Below are 21055 nucleotides of genomic sequence, written 5' to 3'. Positions count from 1 at the left end.
ATTAACCCCCGGCACAGTCTCTCAATGCCACAGTCCCATACCAGGTGGATAAATGTAGAATAAATCTGGTCACTTCAATGTCCCTTCCCCCAAGAGCCCTTATGTCCCCAAGGTACCTTTCCCTTTGAAAGTAGTAGCCGCTCCCACGTGGCAGGTACACAAGCAAGACCTGTCCTCAACCTGGGGAAACACACACAGTGGCAAAAGTATCCATAAGCAGGAGATAGAAACTGGCTCTCCCTGATGCACAAATACTTCCTCAAAGCAGAGCAAATGCAGACCTTTCCTTCTCCCTGGAAAATCCTTTCAAACAGCTCTGCAACACTCCACAGATCTGGATCTCACTGGTTGCTGCAGCAGGGAACCCTTTAAAAGCTCTATTGGAAACCCTGTACATTTGGCTCCAAAGCCAGGCACTCCCCCTCTCTCACTGGGGTGCCCAACGAATCGGATGGTTCTGCAGCCTGTAACTGGGCTGGATGATGTCACAGAAAGAAAAGCAGGATCTGTTTCCCATACAGAGATATTTATGGAGTTTTTTCTAACAGATTTATCACATGTCGAAGCATTTTACAACCCCCCTGTGACTGCACATAAAAGGACCAAAAATAAAGTTTCTTTGTTAGTTATTGATTCTCGGAGTGAAGGTGGAGCTTTTCCCTGCTATAATGGTATCTGTTGTTCTAATAACCAGGAAGTGGAGTTCATATATCATTACAGAATATGAAATCAGTGTATGTTGAATTTGTTCTACTTCATTTTGCTGTATATGTTATTTAGCACCCTTGTAGGCTAGTTTATGTGAGAGAAAATACTAGTCCTCAAAAGGAAACAAAAACCAAAAAAAAAAAAAAAAATCAGGTAAACTGCTTAGGCTTTTGAGGAACACTTTCTTGAGTTGGTTACAATGTAAATCATTTAACAATTCAGATTGTAGAATCAGTAAGGATTAGACTGAAATATTATAAAATATTAAAAGCTTGAAGCCGAATGTCGTCTTTAAATGAAGTCCCTTTGGTTTAAATAAATAATAAGTCTTAATTGCTGTATTTTGGTAAGATTTGGGGGCTAATCTTAATTTTATGTGTTTTATTCCTTTATAGAGTGTCTGTATATTTTATACAGCTCAATTTTACAGTTAATTTTTAACTCTGTATCATATGTATGTATATATATTTTACTATTATTTTGTGTTAACTGTTGTCCACATGGTGGCGATATGCAACAAGCTAAAAACATATGAAAGTGTAAATTGGTAGGACCTTGATAATTAGTTGGTACTAAAATGCTGTAATGCTGCTGGTTTTAGTGGTGATTAGGTTTAATAGTTTTAGGCATCTGCAAATGAAATAACTTTAGCCAGCCAAAGTTAAATTTTATATAAGAAAGAGTTTCATCCTCTAGGGGTGCAGAGAACCATAATGGATGTTTCCCTCCACTTATCACCACAACACTGCCATGAGCTACCACAGGTGCAGGTTTTTGCCTTTCAGAATAGTGTGCAAGGACCTCATTAGAGTGTAGTGATGGGCGAAACGCATTGAAGTCAATGGGCGTCAAAATAATTTTGACACGAGCGGCAATTTTCATACATGCGACTATTTGGTCCAAATGCATTAAACGTGGCAGAGGATTTTTCGTTAACGAATTGTCGCCACAGTTTTGTAAATTAATTCGCTTGTCTGGCTAATTTATTTGCTCATCACTATTAGAGTGATGCATGTGTTTGGCAGAGCTGTATTTATGAAGAGCAGGCTAAGGAAGCCACATACTTGTCCCCTCTCCCACCTTCTATATGCCTAAAGGCCCCCCATACATGGGCGATGAAAGCTGCTGACTGATCGTGTCGGCAGCTTATTGGCCCGTGTGTGGGGCCATCCGACAGGCGTCCCCGATCGATATCTGGCGACAGGGTTAAAAATCCCACCGGACCACGTCTGCATCTATTCATCCGAAAGCCTGTACAGCCTCCATTCTTATCTGATTGTTGGGCCCTAGGGCCCACAATCAGATCAGCCCGATATCGCCCACCTCAATGTGGGCATATTGGTGAGAGATTCGCTCGTTTGGTGACATCGCCGAACGATCAGCTCTCCCTGTGTATGGCCACCTTTAGACAGATTCTGTTATGAGCCATTCATCAGCAAAGGCAGTATGAATTAATTGGCAACAATGTGGACATGCTAGGTCATGCTTTGATGTAACTACCTTAACGGAACAGTAACACCAAAAAATAAAATTATTTTAAGGAATGACAATATAATGTGCAATGTTGTGCCATGGTAAAACTGGCATGTTTGCTGCCCAGCACTGATACAACTAGTGTGTTTACTTCAGAAACTCTACTAAAGTTTATATAAAAATGTTGCTGTGTAGCCATGGGGGCAGCCATTCAAGCACAGGATACACAGTAGATAACAGATACATTCTTAAGAATCTCATTATATACTACAGAGCTTATCTGTTATCTGTTGTGTATCCTGTGCCCTTTCTCCTTTTTCAGCTTTCAATGGCTGATCACATGGCTACAAAGCAGCTTGTTTATATAAACTATAGTAGATTTTCTGAAGTATAAACACCAGTTGTATCAGTGCAGGGCAACAGGACATTATATTTGCATTACTTTAAAAGACTTTAATTCTATTGGTGTTACTGTTCCTTTAATAAATTGAGTCAATATGTGCTCACCAGCACTTGCATCTGTGTTTGAAAAAAAAAAAAACTATAGTTTTGGAAATTTAACTAAATTTTTGGAAATTGTTCCCAGATATTCAGATGGTTTTGTTTTACAAGGTCTGGAATATTTGTTACACTCTAATTACTTAATGTTTGATGTAGTTTAATATTTCCAGAAGGAAGGAGTGGCCATTTTTCTCCATCTTGTGCTAAACCATTCATGGCTTGGTGGGAGAAGTTACATATTTATGGACATGCAAACCCTTTTATCGTTTTTTTTTTTACGTCAAAGTCCTCCCATATCTGGCCAGCCCTTTGCTTTATATATGTATGCACAAAATGTCTCAATGTCTTAAATATATTGATAATGGGTTGAGTGCAGTGGACTCTTGTATTTGTCTATATGAATTTTGTGGTCACACCCTCATTGCATCCCCGCCTAATGGTTTTAAAAATGAGTGGTGAGCACAACTTTCCCTTGTTTGTTATAGTTATACAGCAGCAGTGACCAGCTCCATGTTGTTGCTCCCACCCTTCCCAACTATAGTCAGGTGACCCCACTGGTGTCTAATAAAAAGAAAGGTTTTACTTTGAAAGCAGCAAGTAAGTTGCAGGTAAAACTTAGTCCCTTTGTAAAATGTATAATGAAGCAATAGAATTAGTGATGGGCGAATTTATTCGCCAGGCGCAAATTTGCGGCAAATTTGTGCGATTCGCCGCCAGCGAATAAATTCGCAAAACGCCTGCGAAAATTCGCGCCAAAAATTCGCCGGCGGCAAATTTTTTCCGAAAAAACAGACGCCGGCGTCAAAAACGGGCACCGGCATCAAAAACGAGACGCCGTTTCGTGAATTTTTCACCGTTTTGCGAATTTCGCACGAAATTCGCAAAGTTTTCGGTGAAGCGAAACGCCGCAAATTCGCCCATCACTAAATAGAATTCTTAATGAATCAGATAAAATTGAGCGTAGGACTGGCCAGATATGGGATGACTTTGACGTAGTTGGCCAGCTTAAATATATTGCAATATATGGACAATCAATCCCTGTTTTGTTTAAAGGGTAAAGCATTTTCAGGAGCAGTATGCACAAAATGTCTGTCTTAAATATATTGATAATGGGTTGAGTGTAGAGGACTCTTGTATTTGTCTATATATATATATATATATATATGATATAAGAAAAAAAGCAATCATATCTATGCAGTCATTGAAGATTCATATCTGTTCTTGAATCCTTGTGTTTAGTCAGTGGACTGACAGTTGATCAGAAAGGAATATCCAATTTATTACAAAAATTCAGTTGAACCAACAATTACTAAAAGGGCAAATAATAGTAAACTGACTAGTGATGGGCGAATTTGCGCCGTTTGGCTTCGCCGAAAAATTCGCGAATTTCGCGCGAAATTCGCGGGCGTTTTGCGAATTTATTCGCTGGCGGCGAATCGTGCAAATTCGCCGCGAATTCGCGCCTGGCGAATAAATTCGCCCATCACTAAAACTGACCTGAGAACACTGTATATTTTTTGAAACTGAGAATGTAAAAATGGGTTACTATACTACAGGGGTCACTTATGACCACAAGTGCAAAGTAGGTTGCAATTGCAACTGATCACTGTGGTTATCTCACAGTCACCTACTTCAAAAAGGGCAACACTACCTGACCTGTTTTAGAATATGATGCAGGAGGAAGGCAGTAGCACCGAGTATATGGAAGTGCAATACATATTCACACATTGGAAATTCAACTTGAATATTACATGACTATAAGAATACATACATTTTCCATGTTAACATCTCCTCGTTACATCAACGTGAAACCATTCCTAATAATACAGTATAACAGTATATCATTTTGGACAGTTTCTACTGAAATTTTTCTGACATCTATTTATTTGTATAAGATCCTTGCAAACTTGAAGCAATGCATATTTTAATATATATTCGCAGAAGATTGGCTTATTTATCTAGCTGATACTCTCCCACACAATGTTCCATTAATTAAATCAGTGAGCTGTTGCTCTCTTTGGGGCAAATTCACTGACCTCCGAAAATCCACCAGCGACGGCTTCACTCACATCGCGAGACGTAGATTCGCCAGGGCAACACTAATTCACTAAAGTCCGAAGTTGCGTCCAGGGCTCTGAATGCTGGCAAAGTATCGCTAGCGTTACTGCGGCAAGCGAAGCAAAGTTGCGCTTGCGTTGCCTAATTTGCATACGACAAGTTCGAAGTTAAACTCGAATGGACGTATATGTTGCAGCCAATACATTACACTACACAAGCCAGGGAAACCTTAATAAAATAAAATAAAGTTGTTCTATTGCCCTACACATGAGCCCAGTGTATAGTTTATGTGCCATATGTTAGGAAATGTATGGGGGAAGCCGGGTACCCCAGAAATTTTTTTTATTTTTTTGCAACCTATCACCCTGAAAAATGAAAAGTTGCCAGAGTTTTTTGGGACTTAGAAAAATTTTCAACAATTTTTTAGGAACTCCTATCTACTCTATTGCACTTCGCCTGGTCTGAGGTGGTGAAGGCAAATCTGGCGCAAGAGGTAACGGTCAGTAAAATCCGCATCTTAGTGAATTTGCGTAGTTACTTCCCTTCACCAGAGCGCAACTTCGCCAGGCGTAAGGGAGCGAATTACCGCTAGAGTCTATCTCCTTCGCTAGCGAATTTATTGACAAGGGTTGTTAAATGAAATAGGAGGATTCAAGATTGTAAGAACTAAGGTTTAGGCAACAGATGACTCACAGGCTGTTGTAGTGAAGCAGTGATTATCATTTATGGCTTTAAGCAGGGGCGTAACTACAGAGGAACCAAGAGTCGGACTGGCCCACAGGGATACCAGGAAAAGTCCTGGTTGGCCCAGGTGTCAGTGGGCCCTCATGCTGTTACACATTTTGCCTATTTCATGGCCATTCCCTATTTCAATGAGAACTAAGTGGCTTAATAGATGGAATAATAGATTATAGTATTATAGTATGTAAAGAAAAGTGACTAGGAGAATTATTATTAACATGTATTTATATAGCGCCAACATATTGCGTAGAATAGAAGTTGAGTGAGGAGAGGAAGAATAATAGTAGTGAGAGTGGGCCCCTGGTCTAAGGTAACTTTGTGGGCCCCTGGTCAAAGGTTTTTGGGTGTGCCTCTGGTGTCCTAGTCTGACACTGGAGGAAGCAGACCCCCTGGCTGCTGGGGGGTTGTGCAATCCCAACATATACTAGTAAAAAAGGTCAACCTCTGGATATGTTGGAGGCCCTAAAATGACTTTGCTGTGGGGCCCAGTAGGAACTAGTTACATCACTGACGTTAACAGTAAAATCACAATGTGCCATCACTGTGATCATCATCATGTAGTCTGCAATAAAACTTGTTTCTGCACAAACACCCAGCAGGCATAAGCAAATCTGCACCTTAAAATATTTTTTTATAAAAGGTGTAGTGATATGATGATATGGATTAAGTATTATACCCTTAAGACCAATGTTTCAAGCATTTCATTGGCAAAGCTTATACTGCAGTGATTTTAGTTTTGAATCCGTATTGAATCATAACATTTTTTTCTAATTCTATATTGCAGGAAATGCTAAAGCGGAGCAGCTAACATGGCGCAACTGTCGGTTCTGCTTCTATTTCAGAAGTGGAATTTCCGAATTTTTTTACTGCCATATTTCTAAAACCAACAATCATGGAATTCAATTCTGTTTCCTCGTCTTTACAGAGGTGTATTTAAAGCATGTGCTGCCCTAGGCTGCTGTGGAAAGTAAACAAACTGATTTTACATGGGTAACGCTAGTTTTGGTGTAAGATGTGCTGTAAGATGTGCTACAGCCAGCTCTCTTTTTGGAGGGCTGGCTGTAGTACTGGAGCAATGGTTTCCACGCATATATTCTCAAACATATACACTTTAGTGCTTCACAATAACTTTAGTGCTGGTGGTTTAAAAACACAGTTAACACATTTATTGCTGGGACTTCACAGGAGAATACATATTTTATTTCAGCGCTGTGCAATATGTTGGCGCTTCAAAAATACATGATAATAATAATAATATATTAGACATGACAGCTGCTTGCTAATCATAAAAAACTAAGTATAAGCAACCATGTTGCTCTGTCTCATAGAGCCAGAGAGCTCTCCATGCACTTACTCAATGTCTGAATAGCCAAAACTCCTCTTCCTCCTCACTTTCTTGCATTCATTTTTTGCTACAAACTATATAGAGAACATGCACACAATACTGAACAGTGCAAATAATACAACCAACAATAACAAATGGTAAAATCACCATATAGACAACTTAGTTCACCCCTTACATACCTGCCTAATAAGTGTTCAAGGACAGTAGAACTAGACTAATTTCATATTAGTTCTAAGATCATAATATCATACTACCACAAAAAAATGGTAGGTATAAAGCATGTTAGAAAGAAGTCCATGATTGTAGCAAAGTATAAATCTAGAAAGGTTTCTATGTGTAATTTTTGGCCACACATGAGGGCTTTCTTCTTGTAAAATTGGTGTTGCTTTGAATGCTGTTTCACTTTGTAAAATCATACTTGGTGGTGTCTCATCATGAAAGCCATGGCCATTGACAAAATACAAATATTTAAAGATCCAACAGGTAAGGGTACTAAAATAATTTCCTGGCCATAACACTCCATATAAGGTCAGTTTAAACCCTACCTTTTACTGTATGCTCCACTATCAGCATGTGATTGTCAGAGTGAAATTCACTTATCAAAATATATAATGCTACTATTAGAAATATATCATCTTTTTTTAAAAAAAAAAAACATTTTAATAATTCAGTTAATCTCATTATTTAATAACTGAACAATGCTGTCCCTTAATAGAATCCATATTTCCACTTTTAAGAAGCTTTCAGAATGTATGGGCTGGTTATCATGGCCTGATATCTTTTTACTTATTAGTAACAATTTTCTTTGAGCTAGAATAATTCTTTCATTAAGATAAATGTACAATGAGGTTAAAAATATATTAGGCGCTACTCCTGCTCAAGGGGTTAAAGTATGGATAATACAGCCTGGCAGAATTGTCATATAATGGCTAATATCCATGCCTAACAACATGAAATATACCTTTAAGTAAAGAATTAAATTAAACTGTCTTGTTGTCATGCTTGGGGTTGCTCAGGGGCACAAGAGGAAGGGGTTGCCCCCGAAAGCGTGTGCCACATTAATGCTTTAAAGGCAGGAGCTGAAGTATGGTGTGCTTCTTTTTTAAAGATATTAGGTTGGTAAACAGCCTTCTGATATTAATATGAGCCTCCTTTTGTGAGATGAAACCCACCTCGTTGGGAGCACTAAGGATGCCATTTCTATATGTAAGCATTTAGATAATACCTTCGATAACATTTTGGTTTTCGTAATATAGCAGTGAATATATCTATCTATTATGGAGTCATTAAAGGACATGTAAAGGCAAAAAGATAAAATCCAATTTTTACTTTCTTTAATGAAAAAGAAGCCTATCTCCAGTATACTTAAATTGAAAAATGTGTACTGTTTTTATAAGAAACCTGACTGTATGCAATGAAATTCTCCCTTCATTTACTGCTGTGGATAGGAATTGTCAGACGGTCCCTAACTGCTGAGCAGGGAAACAATCATACTTATGAACAGCAGGGGGAGCCCCCGCCTTACTTCACAGCCATGCAGAACTCAAGCAGCTTTGTTTATGACAATCCCTAAGCAGCCCAGACCACACTGAGCATGTGCACAGTCTTAGTCTTGCAAAGATGTTTAACAAAGTTACAAGATGGTGACCCCCTGTAGCCAACTTTGAAAGCATAAATTATTTGTTTGATTAGGCTTGTGGTGCAGTAAGTTCATGTTTATGTTTAATATACAAAATACAGCATTTCTAGCATTATTCTATTTTAGACTTTACATGCCCTTTAAAGAATTTTGTGAGATGAGGTGCCAGAAGTTTCTGTTACCATTTGTGGGAATGTTGTCATGGCCTGGAGTCTTACCCTCCAATACTTCTCTATAATTATTGGGGAATCTAACACTAGGTTTTTAGGGGGATACAGGATAGGACGAATGGGGAAATTAAAAAAAAGAAAGTAGTTAGTAGTAGTTAGCTTAGATGTAAGTCTTATTGTAATCAGTGGGCAATCCAGGGTATTTTTAAGGGTTACTGCACACTGGGAGATTTGTTGCTCACAGGAAATCTACATGACCTACAGCCAACAAATCTCCTAACAATACCTTTGGAATGGTGTCAGTAGAAGTGTCCCGTGCACACATTAATCATGCAATCACCAGAAATTGCCTTCTCTTGCATATTCCAGTAATTATGTTATGGAGAGTCTCACAGACACCACTGCACAGGTATTTTCCCATGTGCACCCAGAAGAATATTGGCTTACTAGTTTTACCTAGTTTTTGTAGGAATATCACTTGTTGATTATAGTTTTAGAAACATTAATGACTTCTGCAGTGAAGCCCTGAACTTTTTGAGCTCAAGAAGAGAACCCTAAAAAAGAACCCTAGGCACAAAGGAGCCCTGCACATGTCAAAGTTAGGTGTTGATGGGGTTTTTCACCTTTGAGTAAGGGGCTTGTTTACTAAAATCCAAACATTTCTCACTATTTCCTTAAAACCACTTTGACCAAACTCCCATTCATCCTTTGGTAACAAGGAAGATGAGTCATTGTATTATGGGTCACTTTAGTGATTTTAATAAATACTTTTCAAATCTGAATGTCAAAGCCTCCAAACACATTCAGGGGAATGTAATAAAAGTCGCAAAGAGCAAAACAATTCGCACCAATAAGACTAAAAATCCACATCTCGCAATGTAATATTGTTCCTTAAACTGTTATTGCATTGCGAATTTTAATTGCGCATTGCGAATTTTAATTGCGCACTCATAAGAAGTGCTTGAAGGTGTCGTAATCTTTTGGAGCAAACATAACGACTTTTTCAGTAAGAAGTTTTATTACATTGACTGCGCATTGGCGCAAACTATAAAATTCGCAAACGGTCTTTCACTGTCGGAAGTGGTCGCTAAACAGTTTCTGGGCTCGCAAAATCTATATTAAATTCGCACAAAGCAAAATTTGTTCGCGCAAAGGCAACTTTTCGCATTGCGAATAGTTTTTCCGTTAGCGATTTTTATTACATTCCCCCGAAAGGGGGTTATTTACTAAAATCTGAAAATTTCTCACTATTTTCTTAAAACCACTTCAACCAAAATCCCATGCACATTTTTACCCGATTTATCAATAAATTTACACAAAAAAATCTGTTGTGGTAAAAGACTAGATAAAATCGTAAAAAGATCTGTAATTGTACAATTTTTATTTGGATTTTATGGATTTGGATTGGCCAAAAACCACAAATTATTCAGATTATTGTACGAAACCCAGGTCAGATCATGTTATCTTCCAGCTGTAATCGGGACATCTGCATTGACCTGTACATGAGCTAGGCAGGTCACGAAAAATTATAGGTTTTTTTCTATAAAAAAATGTTGTTTTCCACTAAACCGCTGACCATAAAAAATGGGAGTTCAGTAGATAACCTCCTTAGTATGATGCAGAAAGCAGAATTCTAAGACAATTTGAAATGTATGCTTTGAATTTAAACTGTTATGTGCTTACCAGGGTTAGTAACCCTAGCAAACTGGAACCATTTTAAAAAAAGAAAGATACTTGATAAAAAATATAAATGACAATAATAGTAAAGCTTCATAGTCAACTTGTTTTTTGATTGATGGGGACTGGCAACCAAAAAAGTTTTTGCAGTTGCATAATGCCAACACTATCAAGTCTGAGTTTCACAACTAGCAATGCAGTTTGTGAATTATGATACTGAGATCTTGTGTGGTTTGGAAAAGACTCAATTTCACTTCTACTTTATGTACTAAATATATGTCAGCATCCTGCCCTTGCATAAGCAACTGTTATCAGGAGAGTAAACAGATTTGTAACATATTACTATTTACATGTATTATGTGCAATACATTATGTAACAAAAGTAGGACCAGTAATACAACCTCTATGCAATACAAAAATGATTATGCTGTATATATAAGAACGATTATATAATGATATTATGTCACCTCTGAGACACATGATCTGTATAAGAACCCATTACCTTCATCTTCCTGCCTTCATATGGCCATGTTGTTGTTGACTACTGATATCCTTATGATTTACTATAGGGGGGGTTCATTATTCCCCCCAAAAAATACAAATGTCTCAAGTGGAGTTCACCAAGATTGAGCTGCAGCAATGATTGATTCCCTAATGCCTACTGAATCCTACATGTAGAACGAGTATATATATTTACAAAGAAATATATATAGGGAGATCAACGCATTTGGCAACAGAAATTAAAAAACAGCATAGCGTAATACGTTCATTTAAAAGGAATATCACCCTGTGTTTCAAATGGCTTATTAACAAATGTGCTCCCCTTTTTTGGGCAACTGTTAGAAAAAGACGACAAATCAGGGGTAAGTATAAGGAGTGAAAGGTATTTTCCTATGCATGTAAACACTTGTTCTGTTCATGGTTCACCAAATTCTTTTACCACTAATTAGTGACAACCAAATCCTTGTAACCCTTTCAACAAAGATGCAATGCCTCAGATACATTCCATTGTCGTTAAACATGAATCCCCTTTGCACTTTGCTTGCCGTGATAATCACAAGACCAGATTTGTTATGAAACAGACGAACAACAGCCATTCTGTGTTCTCTCTAGGCACAAAATGAAGCAACAGTTCAAATAAAATCCTTTACCTCTTTAGGCTGGACTCAGACACAAATCAAACCAGTTAGATTAACACTAAGGGTAGAACTCGATGGTGCGGCTCAAGTCGACCTGTCGCCTTACGATGAAACGCATGTGTCGTGTCGGATGTCCTGAAGATACAGGGAGTAAAGGAGAAATTGCAGGTAAGAACTACATTTATCCGACTGTCGGATGAAAACACTGCACGCTGCATTCTTACCTGCGATTTCTCCTTCACTTCCTGTATCTTCAGGACATCCGACACATCGCATGCGTTTCATCGCATGGCAACGTGTCTGCTCGAGTCACACCGCCGAGTTCTACCCTTAATCTTCTATTTAAAAAGAAAAATCTCAATCTGTTCAATTTTAAGTTCAGGTATACAATCTATTAACAAGAAATACTCGAGTTCTGGGGTTTTCCAGATAAGGGATCTTTCCATAATTTTGATCAACATACCTTAATTCTCCTAAAAACATTTAAATATTAAAAGCCAACAGGATTGTTTTGCCACTAATATGGATCCATGCAGTTTAGTTACCATCAAGTACAAGTACATGTTATTATTGCAGAGAAATGGGACATGGCCTTTACATAATTCAGAGCTTTCTGCATAGCAGGTTTTGGGATAAGGGATCCCATACCTTTGCTTCTAATTGTGAAAAACCGATACATATTTACATTTGAATCATTACATGTGGAATGTTATACATACAGTATATATACTTTACATTTCTGCTCTCCAAAGCTTATCCTCTAACTCAGTGTTCTCCAACTTATTACATGTAGTGGGCAGATTATTTCTTATACATTGTATTCAAGGCCCAGAGTATGATAAAATGATGATGTCTAACAATAAAGTCTATGGAGCCATTGAACAGACTGGTGCCATAAAAACCCTTTAGAGGGACACTTCTGATCCCCAGGCCCCAAAGTGGACAGTCCGGCTCATAAGGTTGTATGATAAAAGCTTGGCTTTCTAGAAAGGACCTGACATTTTATTTCAGGGGTGGGCCAAGCCAACTGGGCACCCTATGAAGGCCAACCACTGCACAGTGACATAGTATGGGGGAGGGGCAGTGTTGAGAAGAAGGGAGAGTGGAGCAGAGGGAGTAAGCGAACTTGGAAGGTGCCTCTTCTGCCTAACCCTAGTTCCGGAACACAGAAAGAAATCATCAGCGCTCAGTCTAACTCGCGCAGTGGAATTGACCAGCTGCTGTAGACACCATTGACCCAGCGCTCAGTCTAACCCACATTCTGGAGTTGACCAGCTGCTGTAAACGATAAAAAGTAAATATTTGTACACAACGAGAAAATTTGCCAGAGCTCCGTTTGCCTTTAAAAAGTAATTACAAAAAATAAGGTGTTAGTACCACACTCTATAATAAATCAAAGGATAGGGTCTCCAAATAGTACGTGATTACTCACCACATAGAGGAAGAGGCCTAGGTGCACCGCCCTGAGCCCTCAGCATGGGGAGCGGGCAAAACGAAAACTCTTTAGGGCAGGCACTCAATGAAGGTAATCTTTCACCAGGCAATTGGTTCAAAGTGAAAAAAATAGTTTATTGTGTCCACAGCCTAACGCGTTTCGTGTTACAAACACTTAATCATAGGCTATCTTTACAGAGCTGTGCTCAAAAATTTAAAGAAGAGTGCACCAATCAGAACAATACATCAATTAGCAAATCAACCAATGATAAGGCTTACCCAAATGCACCAATCACTACTCACAATTTTGGTGGGTGTGGATTAAGGTTACAGGTTGTCTCTTTTTTTAGGTGCCATATTGGTGCACCTTAACTGAATTTAAAGTGACACAGTGCCATATTTACACACCTAAAGTGCAATTGTGTAGAGAAGATATATTATATATAAAAACACATAAGTGAAATATAAATGTAAGGTACTTGTAGAAACAGTATGGAGTGTTTAAATTAGAAAGGTACAACTAGTACTCCTAAGATATTAACTAGGTATTTCTACCACACTTTGGCCAAAATATGTAAGCTCAAGTGCCATGTCAAGGCCCATTGTTGTACATGAGTCCTACATGGTTTGTGAGCATTATAAGTTTGTAGTGCATTTAAAATCAAGTCCTCCAGCAACCAGTGTGACTGACTAATAAGACCATTGTGAACTTACCCTTAACTCAGGAGCTCTAGTGGGATGTGAATAATTTCTTTCCTACACTATATAATCTCCACATGCAACTCTGATCCGTTGTGTGGCCTCTATGATTTAATACATCTACATTTCAGTAGACTATGATTAAAACAGTGTTACTGGATAAGTTGTCATGTTTTTTTTTTTCTTTATTTAAATGTTTATTTGTTTTGCATAAATAAAGATTTGTGTACAAACAACATACTATTACATACCTCCCAACATTTTGAAAATAGAAAGAGGGACAAAAAGATTTGCTGCGTGGAGCGAGGTGGGATTTTTTGACCATGCCATTCCCTAATGACCAATTTGGCAAGTTATGAACGTTTGAACACATTTCTGTGTTTTTTATGTGTTATTACAGTTTTGCTAAGGTGACTTGCCCTTTAATCTACAAGTCACAGTTTCCCCAATAGACCTACTTATCTTAAATTGTTACAATTGTTTCTTTGCTTATCTTAAATTGTTACAAAAGTATCGAAGTGCACCTGCCACATATTCTGGGCTCTCTGCCAAATTAAATTAGAAACGTTGTATCTTTTTCTGGCTGTTCAGTGCAGGAGATCAAAGAGAATGTCGGGACATTTCAGTTACAAACCCTGGACTCTGGGTTGTGCTGTCAAAATTGGAACTGTCCAGCAAAAAAGTTGGGAGGTATGCTTTTACAAATATCTGATTTGCTGTTAGAGAGTTTATGATACTTTAACATGGTCTATTGAAATTATTTACCCTTGACTGAATAGTAAATTATAAACTGCATTAACAATGGCTAAGGAGCATGACTTTTGTTCAGAGGATCATTTCTTTTAAAAAAGCTACAGAGAATGGAGAGTTCGTGTGGGAATGCAGCAACTTCCCAGCATACAAAGATGCTAGATTTAGGCAATTTCCAATCATTGTCCATAAATCACCCCATATATGACATCTGTTGTTCAGTGCATTGTTTGCTCAGCATCTGGTTAGTAGAAAATGATTACTTTTAGTTAGTTTTGTTTTTTGGTTTGTAGAAAATTAATTATTGCAATATTATGGCCATTTTCCCTGGGCCCAAAGCACCAGAGACCACCCACTATAAGAAAAAATGTTGTGCAAAAAATAATACTGGGACATCTCCCATCCAATATCTCATTCTCATTGATTGATGTTTTTGATGTATGCTGTAGGGATGGCAGACTTGTGGTCCTCCAATTGTTGTCGAATTATTTTGAGGGTTCTTTACGTTGTAGTTGAACAATAGCTGGAAGGGCTGCAGGTTGGGCATCCCTAATTAACATATAAAACCTCATTTATGACCACATTTGGAAACATTAAAATAGACTAGAGATATGGAGGGACAGTAGCATAGTAACATTATTTATGTTCTATTTTATCCTTTAATGCTTTAGCACACGGGCAGATTCGGGGGGGTATATATATATATATACAAGGGAAAGTTGTGGTCACCACTATTTTTAAAACAATTAGGCGGGGGTGCAATGAGGCTGTGACCACAAAATACATTTAGACAAATACAAGAGTCCTCTGCACTCAACCCATTATCAATATATTTAAGACAGATATTTTGTGCATACTGCTACTGAAAAATGCCTTACCCTTTAAACAAAACAGGGATTGTTTGTCCATATATTGCAATATATTTAAGATGGCCAACTACGTCAAAGTCATCCTATATCTGGCCAGTAAAAGGTAAAACATAGTCCCTTTGTAAAATGTATAACGAAGCAATAGAATTATTAATAAATCAGATGAAAATTGAGCATAGGACTGGCCAGATATGGGATGACTTTGACGTAGTTGGCCAGCTTAAATATATTGCAATATATGGACAAACAATCCCTGTTTTGTTTAAAGGGTAAGGCATTTTGCAGGAGCAGTATGCACAAAATGTCTCTGTCTTAAATATATTGATAATGGGTTGAGTGCAGAGGACTCTTGTATTTCTCTCTCTCTCTCTCTCTCTCTCTCTCTCTCTCTCTCTCTCTCTCTCTCTCGCCGTCATCAGAAAGTGAAACCCCAAACACAACAAAAGGCGCCAGAATTCAGGATGTGACATCATAGAGTTCAGTAGAGTAAGTGAATACAATGTGTGAGTGCGCTGGTCATAATGTATCTAATAGTGTCTCGGTAAGTATCCTTAGCTCTATGGGCCAAGGTCAACGTGAGTGCCCAGCACTGTGAGTATCAAAACTAGCGCCAGCTAAATTAGTGTATAACAAACTCTGTGCTACATCCAATTGTGAGTATGTGTGCAGCCAGTCTGTGTGAGGCACAGCGTATAACATAGAACCACTTACCCGATGAGAGGGATCGCAATCACAGAGAAACAACGTAGCAATGTCGCCCCTGTTACAGTCGACGGGCCAACTATCAGTGTCACTGTAATCAGGGGCGATCCTGGCCCCTCTGCTGCCTGAGGCAGCAGCAGTTTCTGCTGCCCCCCCTCCCCCGGAAATTCGCTCTTAAAGTACCAGGAGCAGCATTTTTGCTGCCCCTGGTACCTAGTGGGGCACTCCCGCCTGAGGTGACAGCCTCAACTCGCGTCATTGGCGAAGCACCCCTGACTGTAATAACTGTGGTCGCTCGCAGCTCAATGTATGTCAGCGTTCATTTCACGGCCCATAGCAGGAGGCGTGTGTTGTCCTCCTTCACGCAACATATAGCTCCGTCCTATCACAAGCAGCGCTATTCACCACGCCTCTTTTTACATCGCCCAGCCAGGGAATCCCCTGTCGCTGATCAAGGGACACTTTAGTCCCTTTGCTCGTCCAGGTATTTGAAGGGCTTGTCACACCGTCCAAACAGAAGAGCCCCAGGTGTGTCCACGGCAAGCAAGTGAAACACCTGCATCGTGCTCACTCCTTTGTGGGCATTGTAAGCTGTATGTACATGACGGGCAAGCTCCTAAAGCATCAGTCATGGTGCTGTGTGGTGTGCTTGCTTGGGAGCTTAGTGCTGTTTAATACATTAACACACCGCCTCACTGCAGCCCTATTTTAAGCCTTCAGTATATTACAGGACTAGTTGGTCCTTCATCCTGTGGGGGGGCGGCCGAAGAACTCTGTTGTTGCCCCCATCATCATAGTGATAGCTTGTCAGCTCTATTAAAAATAGAATATTGACAGAAAGTATTAGATAAACATGCAATTTGAAGTGATGATCACCCACTTCCTAAACATAAAGAGTAAAGTATGAAGCATCTCCAAGTGTGGATATGTGATCAGCGTCCTTAAATAAAACGTTGTTTTGTGCAACGATATTAACTTACTAAAATATGAGTATATCATAAGCATCCTTAGATATTATGGTACTACCTACCATGTTGGTAGTAATACACCCCAAGTAGTACCTATAGGAACAAACCATCCACCAGATCCCGCCCACACCAGCATCAAGGGCCCATGACCCCTGTTTGGTGATTAGCCATGATCCGAATGCTTCAATAGACTCACCACCCCCTAAAAAGTACAACGCCTACCAGAGTCATCGTCCAAATAAATCTTAATCTCACTGGGTTGTCAGCCACTTCACTGGTATTAGTAAAAGGGGGACATGGGTAGTGTTCCATTTAAACCCTTCGGTGTCAAGGTGTCCAATTTTTAAATCCACATGGAGTGTTTTTGTAGCAATAATAAGTCTCTGTTGCCTCCTCTCCTAGGTGCAGGTACATGATCGATAATCATGTGTCGAAACTGTGGCAGGGTGTGCTTATTCTTTAACCAATGTTTTGAAATGGGTTGATCAGCCTCCCCAGTGGCCAAGGCGCTTCTGATAGCACAGCGGTGGTTGTTCATCAGCTCTCGGTACGTAGTGGAATCCTTCCCAATATAATGTAGCCCACACGGGCACCAGGCCATATATACAACATGGTCCGTGGTACATGTGACCCTGTGGTTGATTCTGAATTTTGTTCCCGTCCTTGGGTGGGTGAAGTGCATGCCCTGTAGCATCCCCCTACAAGTCAGACAATTGGTACATTTATAAAAACCATCCTTCAGTGGTCTTTGCAGCCAGATGGTACTTCTATATATATATACAGTAGTGAATAAAGTACCCCCTCTTGTAAATTATAAGGATATTATAAGTTACCTCGGAGTTTCATTACCATATAAAAACACGAGGCCGAAGGCCGAGTGTTTTTATACAGGTCATGGAACTCCAAGGTAACTTATAATATCCTCATATTTTGCAACAGGGGTACTTTATTTATTATAAAACACACGTTTCAGTGAGTCGTGACAGAAATGACATCAGAACTCACTGTTTATAACTGATGCCATCAGAACTCACCGTTTATAAAAATTTACAGGATATTCATGGCTTTTGTGTATTATATATATATATATATATATATATATATATATATATATATATATATATATATATATATATACAGCGTCGAGGAAGGTACGCACTCACAGGTCTTATGAAGAAAAAAATGGTGTTTATTATTCAAAGCAAAGACTGACGTTTCGGCTAGCACTCTAGCCTTTCTCAAAGTGCTACAACAAACAATTACAGGCCCTAATAAACCCTAAAGTGGCGGGAGGGGAGGTAGTGACATCATCGGTGGGGGATGTGTGGGGGATGTGCACACAATAGAGTGGAAAAAAACAAGGTAAAATAAACAATCACAATACAGATAATATGTACAGATTCACAATCCATATATATATATACACAAGAGTCAATCCTGGAGGTGAAAGGTTGTTGCAATTAATATCAACAGTTTGGCCATTTAGTCCATAAACCACAAAATGTATCAAAACGCGGTTAATCCTATCGAGTGATATATTTAAAGGGAAATGCAACAATTAATATCAACAGTGTTGCCATTTAGTCCGTAAATCACAAAATATATCAAGATGCAGTTAATCTTCTCGGACAATGTTGCCAAATAAAAATACAGCAGGTCCCAACAAGCTGGAAGTCCTTGAAAGTTCATTAAAAGAAATGGTAGGCGCTATACAGTACCTATAGTAAGCGGTTCCTGGCTGAATGAAACTGAGACGGGAGGTGGGAAGTGACTTCACCGTTCTGTAGGGGTTCCATTGGAGTACGTCCATGATCAGTCTGGTCCTCACGTCAAACCGAATTCTGAGTCGCTGGAGAGTGCGGCCTTGTGTTTGGTGCTGATTGAACAGCTCTGATTGAGTGTGGTAGTGGTGCACCTTCGCATAACTTCCTGTAGGTGGCATGAGTTCCCCAGGTCCCGTTGCTATGGACTAAGACCTTGGTGACCTGTTGTTGCTAATGCTGCTTATTAGGAAATAAAGAAGGATTTTGGCATCAGTTTGACATCCTGGGTATCTGAGGGTTCTGAAGTAAGAGCAATGATATACAGAGTGACAGAAAAGATAGAGTCAGATGTAGAAGAGAGGGAACAAAGGGGCACAAGAGAGGGGCAAAATCCCAGTCACTCAGTAGTATCATCTGCTTGGTGATAAAAATATACAGTTCATAGCGGACTGCTTGAACATAAAGTCCTTTACACAAGCAATACATGATCACTGGACCCTTGTACAAAAAGATAAGTCTTTACCATCATCTTTTAAATCACCACCACGCATCGCCTATAGGAGGGGCAAGAACTTGAGGGACCAACTAGTTAAGACGGACCCTACACACTGCTACCAATTACCTACACCATCAACATGGCTCTCCAACTCCAAGCCCGGATGCTATCGCTGCACAGATTGCACTACCTGCAGGCAACTCTTGACAGGATCTACATTCTCCCATCCGCATTCGGGGAAACAGATCCAAATTGAACATCGACTTACATGTACCTCCAAATTTATTATCTATATACTAAAGTGCCCCTGTGGGTTGATGTATGTGGGCAAGACAATCACTAACTTTAGGGACAGAATGGCGAACCACAGATCCTCCATTCGAGCGGCATTGAATAAAGGGAGCGGTGACACACCAGTAGCGCAACACTTTGTCGAATGTAAACATACATTAGCATCACTCAGATGCATGATCATTGACCACGTCCCCATCCCTTCCCGCGGAGGTGACCAAGAGCGACTCCTACTACAGAAGGAACTGAAGTGGATCCACCGTTTGGACACCCTGAGCCCCAGAGGATTGAACGAACTTATCTCCTATAACCCTTTCTTTTGATTGACCTGTCGTAGTTATTTGTTGCTGCATTTTGATCACAGTTCCAGGCTGACCCTGAGGCTGAGTGTTCTTGATTTTCTTACTCTCTTCTTTCCCCTGTTGTACCTCCCTGTGTCACTGGTGGCCTAAATTGGCCGGTTATGATCACCAATGTATAACCAGTCTTTTTCCCAAGTAATTCAGCAACCACCTGAATCTGATTTCTAAGGGTCCTCATCTTAACACACAACATAGGATGGGCTGAGTGTCGCATCTCCCCTGGGTAACTAGGTGGCAGACCTCACCTACAACTCCAGTGTGTACCTCCGACTGCTTGGACCAACACAGATTTTGCGGCACCAAAAAGTAGCTACTTATTGCAGCCTGGAGCAATTGGGCGTATCTGGCATTAGGGCGGTTACACAATTGTAAATCCGCCATTATTCAAGCAGTCCGCTATAAACTGTATATTTTTATCACCAAGCAGATGATACTACTGAGTGACTGGGATTTTGCCCCTCTCTTGTGCCCCTTTGTTCCCTCTCTTCTACATCTGACTCTATCTTTTCTGTCACTCTGTATATCATTGCTCTTACTTCAGAACCCTCAGATACCCAGGATGTCAAACTGATGCCAAAATCCTTCTTTATTTCCTAATAAGCAGCATTAGCAACAACAGGTCACCAAGGTCTTAGTCCATAGCAACGGGACCTGGGGAACTCATGCCACCTACAGGAAGTTATGCGAAGGTGCACCACTACCACACTCAATCAGAGCTGTTCAATCAGCACCAAACACAAGGCCGCACTCTCCAGCGACTCAGAATTCGGTTTGACGTGAGGACCAGACTGATCATGGACGTACTCCAATGGAACCCCTACAGAACGGTGAAGTCACTTCCCACCTCCCGTCTCAGTTTCATTCAGCCAGGAACCGCTTACTATAGGTACTGTATAGCGCCTACCATTTCTTTTAATGAACTTTCAAGGACTTCCAGCTTGTTGGGACCTGCTGTATTTTTATTTGGCAACATTGTCCGAGAAGATTAACTGCATCTTGATATATTTTGTGATTTACGGACTAAATGGCAACACTGTTGATATTAATTGTTGCATTTCCCTTTAAATATATCACTCGATAGGATTAACCGCGTTTTGATACATTTTGTGGTTTATGGACTAAATGGCCAAACTGTTGATATTAATTGCAACAACCTTTCACCTCCAGGATTGACTCTTGTGTATATATATATGGATTGTGAATCTGTACATATTATCTGTATTGTGATTGTTTATTTTACCTTGTTTTTTTCCACTCTATTGTGTGCACA

Source organism: Xenopus laevis, chromosome 5S (assembly GCF_017654675.1).
Source record: "Xenopus laevis strain J_2021 chromosome 5S, Xenopus_laevis_v10.1, whole genome shotgun sequence".
Taxonomy (NCBI): Eukaryota; Metazoa; Chordata; class Amphibia; order Anura; family Pipidae; genus Xenopus; species Xenopus laevis.
This window is presented reverse-complemented; position numbering follows the sequence as displayed.